We start from the raw sequence: 14,464 nt of genomic DNA on the forward strand, positions 1-14,464 counted from the left end.
ACCTTCCCTAAGCTTTCAGAACCCTGCCCCAGCCATCACGAGTACCCCTCCAAGCTCCCAGGGCACGAGATGTCAAATGCTACTTAGCACATTGTTTTGAAAAACGATTTAGACTTCTGTCTCCTCCACTAGACCATCAGTTACTTGAGGGAAGGGGGCCCTGTGTATTATTTATGTTACCACTCCTAATTCCTAGCAGTCCCTGGCCCATAGGAAATATTCTGCTGACTCATCAATAAAAATTGTCATACTTGCAATTAGGAGAGACTACCTGATCTCTTGGGTCTTTTCCAGATGTAAGATCTATGATCTCCTATCATCTGTCAAGGGTGAAAGTAATTTTGCCTAAACTATACAGGCAATATATGCTTATTCTCCTTCTATTTGTAAGCCTTATATTATAGGCATTTTGTAACGTACATGTCACTGTAAGCTGTCCTAGAGGCTGCCACTTCCAGCTTCAGTCTATTTTTTTAGAATTCACAGGGATATGTGTACATTATCCTCTCTTAAAGCAAATGGCACTTCAGCTTGACCAAGTTTAATGTCCATATAAAAATCAGAAATGCTACAAATGGAGGCATATAGAAACATTTTTCATCTCTCCTTCAGGCTCTGTCTGCCATCTGCATCCTACTTCCCCACCGCTAACCTGCATCTGACCACTTTCAATCTAGAAACCTCATTCTCTGTGGAATACTTGAATCAGAACTAATTATAGCAATAACTAAAATGGTCCTATGAACGCACGCACTGCACAACAAGAAGACTTTGACTGGGTTACTTAGCCGTGGCATGCTAGGTCTGCTAATGGGCTCTGCCTGGCTTCACTACAGACACACTTCACAAAATATAAGGCTGCAGTTAAAGTAACCGAAGGCCAAAGAAACCTGAAGAAATAAAGGATCAAATTCATCTCCTTGGGAATATGTTTTAAAACAATCTCTTAATAAGAATAAGGGACTTGAGAGATTCGTTTCAGAGCAGATGTCAAAATGGAGCTGTGTCAGTTTGGGAGTTTTTGTTCACTAGTGGCTTTCTGCTGCATCTGTCTTGCTTGAGTTTGGAAGAGGCGCCTGAGACCGTGCTCAGAGCATGAAGCTGTGCGGGGCTTTGTGATGCTCAATCTCCCTTCGAGCGCCCTGAGTAGGAAGGCATGGACCAGGCCATTCCCTGGTTCTCTCTCTCTCTCTCAGTGCTAAACAAAAAGCTCTTGCTCCCTGAAGAGCAAGTGGAAACTTAACTCAGTATGGTACTGCCAAAGCATAAAAGCAATCAGCTTGGTCTTCTGCTAATTCCATCAAAATGGAAGGAACTGGAATAAACAGGAAAACAACTGGACAAAGTCTCAAGAAAGAGGTCATACAGCTTGGCAGCTAGTACTTTGGAATCAAAGGGAGCTGGGCTTAAAACTTAGCACTTCTGGGGCACCTGGGTGGCTCAGTGGGTTAAGCCTCTGCCTTCAGCTTGGGTCATGGTCTCAGGGTCCTGGGATCGAGCCCTGCATTGGGCTCTCTGCTCAGCGGGGAGCCTGCTTCCCCCTCTCTCTCTCCCTGCCTCTCTGCCTACTTGTGATCTCTTTATTTATTAAACAAATAAAATCTTATAAAAAACAAAAACTTAGCTCTTCCTTTTATAGCCTCTCAGAGCCTTAAGTTTCCTTCCTGTAAGAAAATAATGAAGCTTTTAACTAAGCTCCAAAAAATGGTATTCACCATTATAAATTTAAATTATCTTAACACTTACTCCTCAGTAGTACAAGATAGCAAGTGGTATATGAAGAAGTTGGATCTATTATTTCCTTCTTTAATGGATACTACAGAAGAAACTTTAGATGTTGGCAACTTGTTCAATAACCAATGCAACAAACATCTAAGTAGGTTCCCTAGGCACTGTCCACCTCTTCCTCTGACTCATCACTTCACCTTCCAGACCCTCAGTGAATGTAGTCTATGACAGGATTTTCCATCTTATACTATAATGATAACATATTTAAAGTGACATTTCTAAACTGGCAACATTTCTACGATCTTCAAATACAAGATACCATCATGTATCAAATTACCATCACTGCTAAGCATGTAGAATGTTACAGAAAGCATTACAGCTATAAACGTCAAAGTCAGGAGCTCGAACCAAATTTAATTTAAGTTTGATTTGAAAACATTCTAGTGTTATGGTTCTGTGGTTTTAGAAAAAATACTCATGGCCGGTTCTGGTTTGAATAGGTTGACTAGGTTAAAACTAAAACATTTCTCCATTGGTTTGTGGTTAACCGATTAATTTATTGCTTCAGAAACTGAAGTTGGTTAGCCAGCCCCAGGTTTGGGTTCCTGGTTCAATTCAGTTCAAGTTCCTGGCAAATGTATACTCAGAAAACGGTATGATTCCTGAGTTACCATGTGCTAAATATGCCAACTTCCTCAAAAACCACAAGTCCCCCCACAAACCACAAACTCTCTTACTCTCTGGTAAGATAGCAAATGTCCTAGCAAAACCAACCCAAAGTAGAGCAGAAGGCAGGCAACACTTCGTCTGAGAACAGAGAGGATCCCTACGATGCTACTTAGGATGGTAACTGAACAAAAATGAGTGCCTTTCTTGGCTATTAGAAACCTTTATGCTGGCAACTCTCGACATGATATGTGGGCATAAAAGTGTAGCTCTTTCAGTTAGAAGACGTGTCGAGTCTTCATTTATAAATAATTGTTTAATTTTTTTCAAATAGAGATATTAATATGCAGACATGTGCATTCACATATATAATGATTGTATGTATATATGTATGCATTAATGAATTATTCTCAGTCACATGCATTCTGATGTGCTTTCTTGTCTAGGATAAAAAGGCATGGGGCTACAGGGGGTACACATCTGGGAATGTCTTCACATTTGGGCATAAATTGTATGTCGCAGCAGAAAAATGTGACAGCAGGTACTTTAGTCATTCCCTTATTTCTGTTCACACCATAAGATAGACTTGGTAATGAAGACATGAAAATTTGGACAATGGGCTAAGGGTTGAGATATATCCACAGGTGTCACAGGTCCTGGATTCCCTGGAGCATTTGGAATGGCTTTGAGAGAATAAGTGAGGCCCATTAAAATCAATCTGCACTGAGAATAACCAGCTCTAGCAATATGACAGGCAACTTGATAACATCAATGACCTTGGTTAGTGCAAATTTGCATGAACTTGAGCAATAAGTATCAAAACCAGAACCTTCTCAATATTCCAAATGTAAATTCTGGAATGTGCAGCAGAGAGGGAATTTAGAAATCTCCTAATCTAGTGGTCCCTAAATTTAGCCGGCCATCAGAATCAGTGGCAGAGCTTTACAGGAAAGATCTATTGAATAAAAATTTCTAGTGCTGGTAACTGGAAATCTCAGATCTTAGGAAGCCCCTCAGAAAATTCTGATGATCAGTCAGCTTTGGACACCACAGATCTAGTCCATCCCCCTTCTTCCATTTAGAATAATGTAACAGCAGACAACTCCTCAGTTGTAATAATCATGCTAATGTGTAAAGTGCCTGCTGTGGACCCCTTTAACGCACCTTCCCTCTAATCCTTGAAACTACTCTTACATTCATGCTGTGAGTAAACAATCTTTCTACGATCCCTTCTCTCTAGATGTTCTGCACCCTTCTCATACAGTTTATCTTTTCACATGCTTTTGATGGACATTATTAGGTTTCTGTGGGGTGCTTCAGAAAGTCCTGCCATCTTGAACAAAGAAGATAAATTGGTTGAATGGCATTTTTCATCAACAGCAGGTTCTCAGGGATGTTTCCTAGAAACTTTAAAGTATACACTATCCTCTTCTCAGGGTTGTGGCTGTCAAAGCCCATAATGATCAGGGAGATTAAAAAACTCTTAGGAAATTAATATCTTCATTTTTCACATGCAAGTTTTAAATTACCCAACATAAACTCATGGTGCTTGATCACTGGGCATTTCCAGGACCAGAGCTCCTGGATTTCAACCTCTTCTTACCACCTCCAGCCATTTTCATGTTGGACCAACATATGACTTAGATTGATGGGCCCACCCAGAGCATTAAGACACTTGGCTACATGATTAGGTTCTCATACACAAAATGGTTTGGCTTTTATTAAAAATATCCACGACAAAACGAGTTTAACTCCAAGAAATCTTTTGCTGATGTTTCTACCGCTGCTTATTTCCAAGATTTCTAGCAACAAACATTTTGACTTTAATCAAAATCCACATAAATGTTCCACTTTTGAATCGACTATTTGGCATCCTATAGAGAATTTACCTGTTGAGAACAGTTTTGGATAAAATGAAATAAGATAACATCTGACAGCATCTCTGGCAACACTGCCACCGGTTTGTACCACTGACCCTCAGCTGCTGTCCATCATTTCTGAACCCCAGTCAAAGCCTCCCAAGAGAAGATTTTGGAAGACATAGCTAATCCCCTTGAAATTAGTTTTTTTCAGGGCGTGCCTGGTTGGCTCAGTGAGAAGAGTATGGGACTCCTAATCTCAGGGTCATGATTTTGAGCCCCATATTGAGTGATTATGTAAGTAAAATAAATAAATAAATAAATACTTAAAAAGAAAATAGTTATTTTTCTAAATTGCCAGAAAATTGAATGGATCATATCACAATTGAGCTAAAAAGTTAGAGTCTCCTTAATAAATGGCAGTTACACTTATGATTATTTCATCTGCTTCAGTCAATCATGTAAATGATGTTACCTAAACTAACAGACGACACAGGAAGAAGATACAAGAGATTCTTCTACAAATTAAGAACTTGAAGAGTTTCATTTACAGAAATACAGGTATTTGGGGAACTTCAGAGTCAGAATCATTGGGTCTTAGCTCACTTTACAGTTTTCCAAATCCATTCATGGACATTTTCAGGCGTGTCCCTCACAGAAATTACCGAAGGAAGCAGCCATGCATCAGTAGATGCATCCTCTTCTCAAGGCAGTCTGAGTCCAGGTTCTTGACCTAACTAGCTGTCTGATAGTTATTGAAGCTATCTGAACCTCAGTGTCATTACCTGCAAAATATGCCTGAAGATAGCTACTTTCATCTGCTGAAAAGATTAAATGACATGAACACATAAAAATATCTACCTCATGTGTCTGATAGCCATTTGTATGTCTTGATTGGAGAAGTGTCTGTTCATATCTTCTGCCCATTTTTTGATGTGTTTGCCTGATGTGTGTTGAGTTTGAGGAGTTCATTATAGATCCTGGATATCAACCTTTTGTCTGTACTGTCATTTGCAAATATCTTCTCCCATTCCGTGGGTTGCCTCTTTGTTTTTTTGACTGTTTCCTTTGCTGTGCAGAAGCTTTTGATTTTGATGAAGTCCCAGAAGTTTATTTTCGCTTTTGTTTCCTTTGCCTTTGGAGACGTATCTTGAAAGAAGTTGCTGTGGCTGATATCAAAGAGATTACTGCCTATGTTCTCCTCTAGGATTCTGATGGATTCCTGTCTCACGTTGAGGTCTTTTATCCATTTTATCTTTGTGTACGGTGTAAGAGAATGGTCGAGTTTCATTCTTCTACATATAGCTGTCCAGTTTTCCCAGCACCATTTATTGAAGAGACTGTCTTTTTTCCACTGTATATTTTTTCCTGTTTTGTCGAAGATTAATTGACCATAGAGTTGAGGGTCCATATCTGGGCTCTCTACTCTGTTCCACTGGTCTATGTGTCTGTTTTTATGCCAGTACCATGCTGCCTTGGTGATCACAGCTTTGTAATAAAGCTTGAAATCAGGTAAGGTGATGCCGCCAGCTTTATTTTTGTTTTTCAACATTTCCTTAGCGATTTGGGGTCTCTTCTGATTCCATACAAATTTTCGGATTATTTGCTCCAGCTCTTTGAAGAATGCCGGTGGAATTTTGATCAGAATGGCATTAAAAGTATAGATTGCTCTAGGCAGTATAGACATTTTAACAATGTTTATTCTTCCGATCCAAGAGCATGGAATGGTCTTCCATCTATTTGTGTCTTCTTCAATTTCTTTCATGAGTATTCTGTAGTTCCTCAAGTACAGATCCTTTACCTCTTTGGTTAGGTTTATGCCCAGGTATCTTACGGTTCTTGGTGCTATAGTAAATGGAATCGATTCTCTAATTTCCCTTTCTGTATTTTCATTGTTAGTGTATAAGAAAGCCACTGATTTCTGCACATTGACTTTGTATCCTGCCATGTTGCTGAATTGCTGTATAAGTTCTAGTAGTTTGGGGGTGGAGTCTTTTGGGTTGGTGGGAATGCAAGTTGGTGCAGCCTCTTTGGAGAACAGTGTGGAGATTCCTCAAGAAATTAAAAATAGAGCTTCCCTATGACCCTGCAATTGCACTACTGGGTATTTACCCCAAAGATACAGATGTCGTGAAAAGAAGGGCCATCTGTACCCCAACGTTTATAGCAGCAATGGCCACAGTCGCCAAACTATGGCAAGAACCAAGATGCCCTTCAACGGATGAATGGATAAGGAAGATGTGGTCCATATACACTATGGAGTATTATGCCTCCATCAGAAAGGATGAATACCCAACTTTTGTAGCAACATGAATGGGACTGGAAGAGATTATGCTGAGTGAAATAAGTCAAGCAGAGAGAGTCAATTATCATATGGTTTCACTTATTTGTGGAGCATAACAAATAGCATGGAGGACAAGGGCGTTAGAAAGGAGTAGGGAATTTGGGTAAATTGGAAGGGGAGGTGAACCATGAGAGACTATGGACTCTGAAAAACAATCTGAGGGGTTTGAAGTGGTGGGGGGGTGGGAGGTTGGGGTACCAGGTGGTGGGTATTATAGAGGTCACAGCTTGCATGGAGCACTGGGTGTGGTGAAAAAATAATGAATAATGTTTTTCTGAAAATAAATAAATTGAAAAAATATATATATCTACCTCAGTTTCCAACTTATGCCTTCTCTCCATGTGTATCCCAAAGAATATTTTTCATCTTGACAAAATGGTTCTAAAATACCACAAGTCTGCAGGAAGAGCCAGTCAGAGGTACTAAAAAAGAATAATGGAAAACTATCATGGTGGTACGTGAACTACATTAATGGATTCCATTTCTCTATCTTCTGAGTGATCTTGTTTGCAGTGTGACTCTGCAGTTCCTTCTAGGAAAAGTGGAGTGTTTTTCCCTGCCCCTCAGGTGTGAGGTCATTTGTGTGACTTGTTTTAGCCAATGACATGTTAGCAAACTTGCCTCAAGCAGAGATTTGAAATAGTGCTTTTGCATTTGTTTCTTGTCTGCCCTCTGCACTTCACCATGGAGCATGTCTGGGCTAGCCTCTGGTGGTCAAAAGGTATGTGGACCAATTGCATGCATCTCCTTAGTCCACAGCCAACAGGCCACCAGACTTAAGAATGAGCCCAACGAAAGCCAGAAAAACTGCCCAGCTTAGCCCACTGTAAATTACAAGCTGCAGATGCATGAGCTAAATAAACATTTATTGTTTTTTTTTTTTAAGATTTTATTTATTTATTTGACAGACAGAGATCACAAGTAGGCAGAGAGGCAGGCAGAGAGAGAGGAGGAAGCAGGCTCCCTGCTGAGCAGAGAGCCCGATGTGGGACTCGATCCCAGGACCCTGAGATCATGACCTGAGCCGAAGGCAGCGGCTTAACCCACTGAGCCACCCAGGCGCCCCCAACATTTATTGTTTTTAAGCTGTATTTTCTAGATGGGGTTTCCATAAGAAAATTAAGCCCTATAGAAAAAATATTTGACTATTTTCTCAATTCTCCCAAATGGTATGTAGTTAATTTGTTAATAAATGCCTTAGGGCATTAAGGCTTAACTATCTTCTGGAGTCCTACTAAGAAGGGATGTTTCAAGCCATTGCATTTTGGGTGGTCGTCGGATACCCTAATTGTAACAACAGATAACTAATGCAACCATATATTAAAATGCATTACAAAGTCGTCATTCTTTTTTTTTTTTAAAGATTTTATTTATTTGACACAGAGAGAGAAATCACAAGTAGGCAGAGAAGCAGGCAGAGAGAGAGGAGGAAGCAGGCTCCCCGCTGAGAAGAGAGCCCCATGCAATGCAGGGCTCGATCCTAGGACCCTGGGAACATAACCTGAGCTGAAGGCAGAGGCTTTAACCCACTGAGCCACCCAGGTGCCCCCAGAGAGAGAGAATCTTAAGCAAGCTCCATGCCCCGCATGTAGGCCAGTGTGGGGCTCAATTTAATGACCCTGAGATCATGACTTGAGACAGAATCAAGACTCAACCACTTAATCAACTGAGCCACCCAGGCGCCCCCCGTTTTCTTTTATATGAATAATACTAAAATCTAAGACAATTGGAAGATTTTGTGCCATTGATGTTGGATATTCTGCTTTATCAATATTAATTTTCATTGGACAAATTCTACTTACTTTTCCCTTTTCTTATTCTGTTAGTAGGTATGTGCTTGTACTGTAACTAATTATGATTAAATTAAAATAGATTTAATAAGCAACCAAATATTTTGCAAAGTACTCTCCAATAGTTGTAGTAGTGGTGTTTTTATAAAAAGATATATAAGGGTCCCAGTGTGGCTCCCTCGTTTTGAGTGTCCGACCCTTGGTTTTGGTGCAGATCATGATCTCGAGATTGTGAGATCAAGCCCCAAGGTGGGCTTGAGCTTAGCATGGAGTCCGCTTGTCTGTCTTCTTCCGCTCTGAGTCTCCCCGACACATATGCATATGCAAGGTTCCTCTCTCTAAAATAAATAAATAAATAAAATCTTTTTAAAAAAATAGAACTTGAAAAAAATAGATATTTAGGATACAATTTGTGAGTATATACGTGTTATAATTAAAGAGGGATACACACACTTATTTAACTTGTTTAAGATCAAGAATATTTGATTACATGGAGTAGTGAATAAATTCTTTTCTACCAAAAAATTCGCCTGAGCCTGAAAAGCACCAGGAATCAGCGGTTGGCCCTCTGGATGCCTTTTATCATGTACCACAGGCCCATAAAAATTGGATATTCCCGCTCTACTCATACATTGGACCTAAACCAACACCAGTCTGCCGCAAGTTCGCCTGCAGAAGGAACTCCGTCTAATCTCTTCCAAAACGTCCTAAATAAGAAAATAAAATAAGTAGAATTGAAGCTTCACTACTCTAGGGCACATTTATATTTCTGACAACTATGGATTATTCAGTAATACCTCTCAGTGCACCAGTAAGCAGGGAGCATGGGAAGCTAATAAAAGTAATGAAGTCTTTGTAGTACATGAACTCACTGCTATTAAATCTCTTCTGAGGAATGGGATGAGCCTGCCAAGTTTGTTGGGAGGACAGCTGAATTTGTAAGCTGGTGAAGTGAAAAGAAGTTGTGCCATGTGGCAAAAGGCGCTGAAGATAATGGGCGTTCATGCTCAGGAACTGAATGCTTTGTCTAGCCTTCAATTTCACTGAGGAGGAATGATGACATGAAGCTGGATTTATCACATCTGTACTTGTCAGCAAAATCTAGAGGGAAAAAATCACAGTTTTATAGCATGCAAAGCTTGAGCATATCACGTTGCTAACAGTATTGAGCCACATAATGTAAACTTAACATTCTTCATCCAATGACTGATATCATTTGCCATCCCTGTGGCCTGTGAAAGCGCCTTAGTCATCCAGAGCTCCTGGAAAGCCATGATGATGTTGAGGTCTATGGGAAGGGCTACTCAGGTGGTCAATCAGACAAAGACCCAGCAGGAGACAGCCCACTCTTATTTAGTAAAGCTTACTATAGGAAGGTGCGACCAAGGCCCACGGAACCCACAAAGATGGTGCAGCGCATACCCCAAGGTAGTATTGGTGGGGTGCACTTATGAACCCTGGAACAGAAGCGTCAAGTGTTACTGGAATCTAGAGACAGAAAAGGCTGTGCAGAAAATATCACCTTACAGCAACTCTGACTTTCGGAAGAGGGACACAGCCTGCCGGAAGGCATCCTGCGGGGGTGGGGGGGTGGGGGGGAATGGAGGAAAAATACCCCAGCGTCCTCTTCCCGTACTCTCCAGCAGGTGCCGCTCATTGACTGAACCCAACCCACAACCAGGTTTCTTCAAAGAGAACCCTTTTGGCTAAGATCAAGTGTGAAACTATCTCTAGGACCCAGGGCAGGGTAGTAGCAGGTAGAGTAATCTAAAGGGGCAAATGGAAGACACCCAACATCAGTGGAAAGACAGCATTATTGTCTCAAGTAACTTCTAGTTTTGCCTAAGTCTTTACTGATAATTCCCTCGATGATATTATTTGCTTGCTTTCCTCTCCAGCATGAACAGGTCTAACATAAGAGTAGGCGAAGGACATTAATCCCCAGGAGTCAATTTCCTTAAGCATGTCCAGGTAACATTATCTCCTGCCTCCCCACAAAAATCAAGAATTCTCACCTTAATCCCCAGGAGAATATTTATTTTCATTTTACAAAGAATGCCAGTTGTTGAGTGGTGACTGTTTTTAAAGAGAGTAATTAAATCTCTCAGTTTTTCCTTTTACAAATCAGGTGAGCAATGTACTTACTCTGACCAATGACAGTTTTTTGGCTGCTTGTGAACTCTGGAAATATTGATCAGTTCAAAATATTCGGACGCTTGCATCTCCTGAATTTGCTTACCGCAGCCCTTCTTCCTGGTCGGTCAGGAGAGCACCAGCAATTTTGTTATCATGATAAATTATCCTCCCTGGTAGGTCACTCTTTTTTACCTAAAGTCACAATTTGCTCTTTCCTCTAGGTCACAACCTGATTTTTCAGGGTGACAGATTTATTGCTTGCTCTGTGTTCCAAAAAACAAATAGCCAACGTTGCTCAAAATACAGTACTGTCAAAATAACTTTGGTATTTCCCAATGGGAATAAGACCCAGCATTTATATTCCTGTTTGAATATGGTAGAAAAAGAGAGAGAGAGAGAGAGAACATGTCCCCATTTCTCCAAATCTGGGCTGGAGACTGTGGTTAGATTTAAGCCAAGCTGCCAAGTTTAAACAACTGATGAGCAAGTACTTGTTGGCATAGTCTTGGGGGAGCATTTCTTTTGAGGAAGCACAAAAAAGCAGAGCAAACAGCTACTTCTGACCTCCAAAGCAAGCCTTTTCACTGATGGCACATTTCCTTCAGCTATCATAAAAGCCCAAGTCCCCCATAAAATTTCCCTAAAACATGACAATAAAGCTGTGATGTTAGGTAAGGTCATGTCGCAGACCTCTCACTTTGGAACAGGCTAAAGTGATGAACAGCACTGCCAGGACTTTTCATAAAAAACCCCACACTCAGTCCTCAATGCTTCCTTCCCCAACCTGCCATCCGGATATGCTGCAAATCTCTAACCCTGCATCAGGCCCCGCTCCCACACTGTATGCTTCTAAATGCTGTGTGACCTTACAAATATTACTTAACCACTCTGCGCCTCCATTTCCTCATCTATTAAATAGAAATAATTATAAAACATATTTTATAGGACTGTTGAGAGAAATAAGCTACTGCTTATAAAGCATGTAAAACAAGGCCTTCCAATGCAAGGATTAGAAAATTTTTATAAATTTAGTCTGGTGAAAATAAAGCGGTATCTTCCTTGCGGTTTTCATTCCCCAAGATGACTGCTCACATCTTTTGCCATTTTTCTACTCTGGTTGTTAATCTTTCTATTTTCATTTGTTGAAATTCTCTATATATTCTGGGCTAAACATGTGCTATTTGTATGTGTTGCAAATATGGCTATTCTTTTCATGGTGGTGGGGGAGGGATTGGCAGAGCCAGCTGAGGCTTTATTGGGGAACAGACACTTGAATTGGCTTTTAGTTGGGGACAAGAGCAGCAGGTACCCAGGGCTGTAGGCTCCCCACCAAGGGTGGACTGAGGAATGAAGCTGAGCCTCAGGTGAGTCTCCTGTTTCTGACGCTGCCCTGCACAGCTCCTTCCCCCAAAGGCTCTATGGCAGCCACAGGAGTGGGGAGGCTGGGACTCCAACACCAGCTTCCCATCGCGGGTCTCTTGTCTTCTTCACAACCACAGCCTTGGAGGAGCTGACTTAGCTAAAGGAACTGATGGCCCGTCACCCGAGGCTGGACTGGAAGAGCTCAGGCTAGTTGAGGCCAGGGCTCCTGAACCACACCCCCCAGTGGGCGGAGCTTGGCCCACCTGAGTAGCCACGGGCAGTCCTGGTATGGAGACTCAGGTTTGGGTCCCGGACTCCAGCCGGCTCTCCCCTCCCTCCAGCAGTGTCCAGTAGGGAACATCTTCCATGTCCAGAGCCAGCGTCATGCTCATCAACTCCTGAGACCACTGTCGCGCCAAGCCCCACTCGGCTCCACGCAGCGCACCTCCAGCCCGGTCAGCTTGGCGTCAGCATCCTTAGTGGCCAGCTGCCTAAGCTGCCCAGTACCAGCGAGGGCAGCCTCCAGGGAAGTCCCCTGGCCATTGAGGCCATCGAGCTCAGCCTGGAGTCGGCCCGTGTTCCGGTTCATCTTACAGGTCTTCGTCTTCTGCGCTGGAAGTCATTCTCATGCTCCCCAGCCAGTGTCAGCAGCTCTCATGACTGATCTGGTCCATGGTCTCAGCCACGGCCTGGCTGCGGTTAGTGATGTCTTTGTGCTGGGCCTTGACCTCCGCGGTGATGCCATCTGGCCCCGGGGGGGCAGCTGCTGTCTACGGAGGGGAGCATGGAGGCCCTAGATCTGCGACTGCAGTTCCCGGCTCCCCTTCCCCCCGGGGCGGCCGGAGGAAGCCCCTCTCACCACCCAGTCCTTGCAGGCCGACTCCAGCTCCGCCTCATTGATGTAAGCCTCACGCACAGCCTTCTTGACGAGGACAGATGCATTCTCCAGCGCGGCACGCTCTCTGATCTCCTCCACCTACTTTTTCTTGAAGTCCTGCACAGCCTCTGCCTCTGGACAGGCTCCACCTCCGGCTTCAGTGTCTCCTGGGCCAGTGCGATCGTCTGCCACCCAAAGTTTTTGCTGTACTCCTGAACATGCCCACGTTACTGCGAGCTGTTTCTGCTACTGCAGGAGGCTCCATTTAGTCTCCAGAATCTCGTTCTGCTGCTCCAGGGTCTGTACCTTGGGTATAAAGGACGCAAACTTGCTGTTGAGGGCCTTGAACTGCCCCTTCTCCTGGCTGGGCACAGCCTGGATGTTGGAGTCCACCTCCAGCTTATGGGGGCTCAGCAGGTTCTGGTTCACTGAGACGGCTGCCATGCCCTCTATACCCCCTAACCCCGCTCAGCTCCCGACCACATTCACAGTGGCCAGGCCGCTGGGGAAGCTGTTGAGGCTGTCCACCCTGGGAGAAGGGTGTGCTCAGGCACAAGATGCTGCTGAAGGCCCAAGGGCTAGAGGTGGCCGTGCTCTAGGACTTTTGGGCCACCCTGATGGATTTGGTTGGAGGCTGGTGTGGAGGCAAGTAGGCTGAAGCAGAGATTGGTGAAGGAGCCAAGAAGCTGCTTCTAGGTGGGGTGTTCACTCTCTTTATTATATGTATAGTATAGATTTTAATCTCAGGAAGACAAGAATTTTCAAAATAGATCCCCCAAATACCTGAAAGTCAATGCCTTAATAATTGGAGTAAGCATTCCAAACAGACTGACAGCACACCTTCATAAGACAATTGCCAAATCCTTCCCTTGCTTTTTGCTAAGTCAGACTGGCCTAGATGTTACATCAAATTCTTAAATCAAAGTAAACTTACAGGGGCACCTGAGTGGCTCAGTCAGTTAAGCGTCCATTAAGCTTCCATTCTTGATTTCTTTTTTTTTCTTTTTTCTTTTTTTTAAATTTATTCATTAGACAGACAGAGATCACATGTAAGCAGAGAGGCAGTCAGAGAGAGAGGCGGAAGCAGGCTCTCCGCTGAGCAGAGAGCCCGATGTGGGGCTCGATCTCAGGATGCTGGGATCATGACCTGAGCCAAAGGCAGAGGCTTTAACCCACTGAGCTACCCAGGCCCCCATTCTTGATTTCTGCTTAGGTCATGATTTCACCATGGTGAGATGAGCTCTGCCTGGGACCCCACTCACCAGAGAGTCTGCTTGAGATTCTCTGTCTCCCTCTGCCTCTCTCTCTCTCTCTCAAATAAATAAATCTTTAAAAAAAAAAAAAGTAAACTTATAATTGATAATCATCAATAATAACATACTCAGGGGTACAGAAAATAATAAGCACAATTTCTGCTTTTATCAGGTTTAACATCTAGCTATGATGAAAGAGTAAACATATTAAAAAATATTTAAGGGATGACTGGGTGGCTCAGTTGGTTAGGCAGGTGGGGCTCCTGATTTTGGCTCAGGTCATGATCTCATGGTCCTGCTTGTCTCCCTGCTCATCCGAGAGTCTATCTAAGATTCTCTCCCCTCCCTCTCCCTCTGCTCCTCCCCCTGCTCACCCCCATTAAATAAATAAGTAAATCTTTTTTAAAAAAGTAAAAAAAAAATTATTTAATTATAAGGTAAATATAAAT

The sequence above is a fragment of the Neovison vison genome, chromosome 10, assembly GCF_020171115.1.
Source record: "Neovison vison isolate M4711 chromosome 10, ASM_NN_V1, whole genome shotgun sequence".
Classification (NCBI taxonomy): domain Eukaryota; kingdom Metazoa; phylum Chordata; class Mammalia; order Carnivora; family Mustelidae; genus Neogale; species Neogale vison.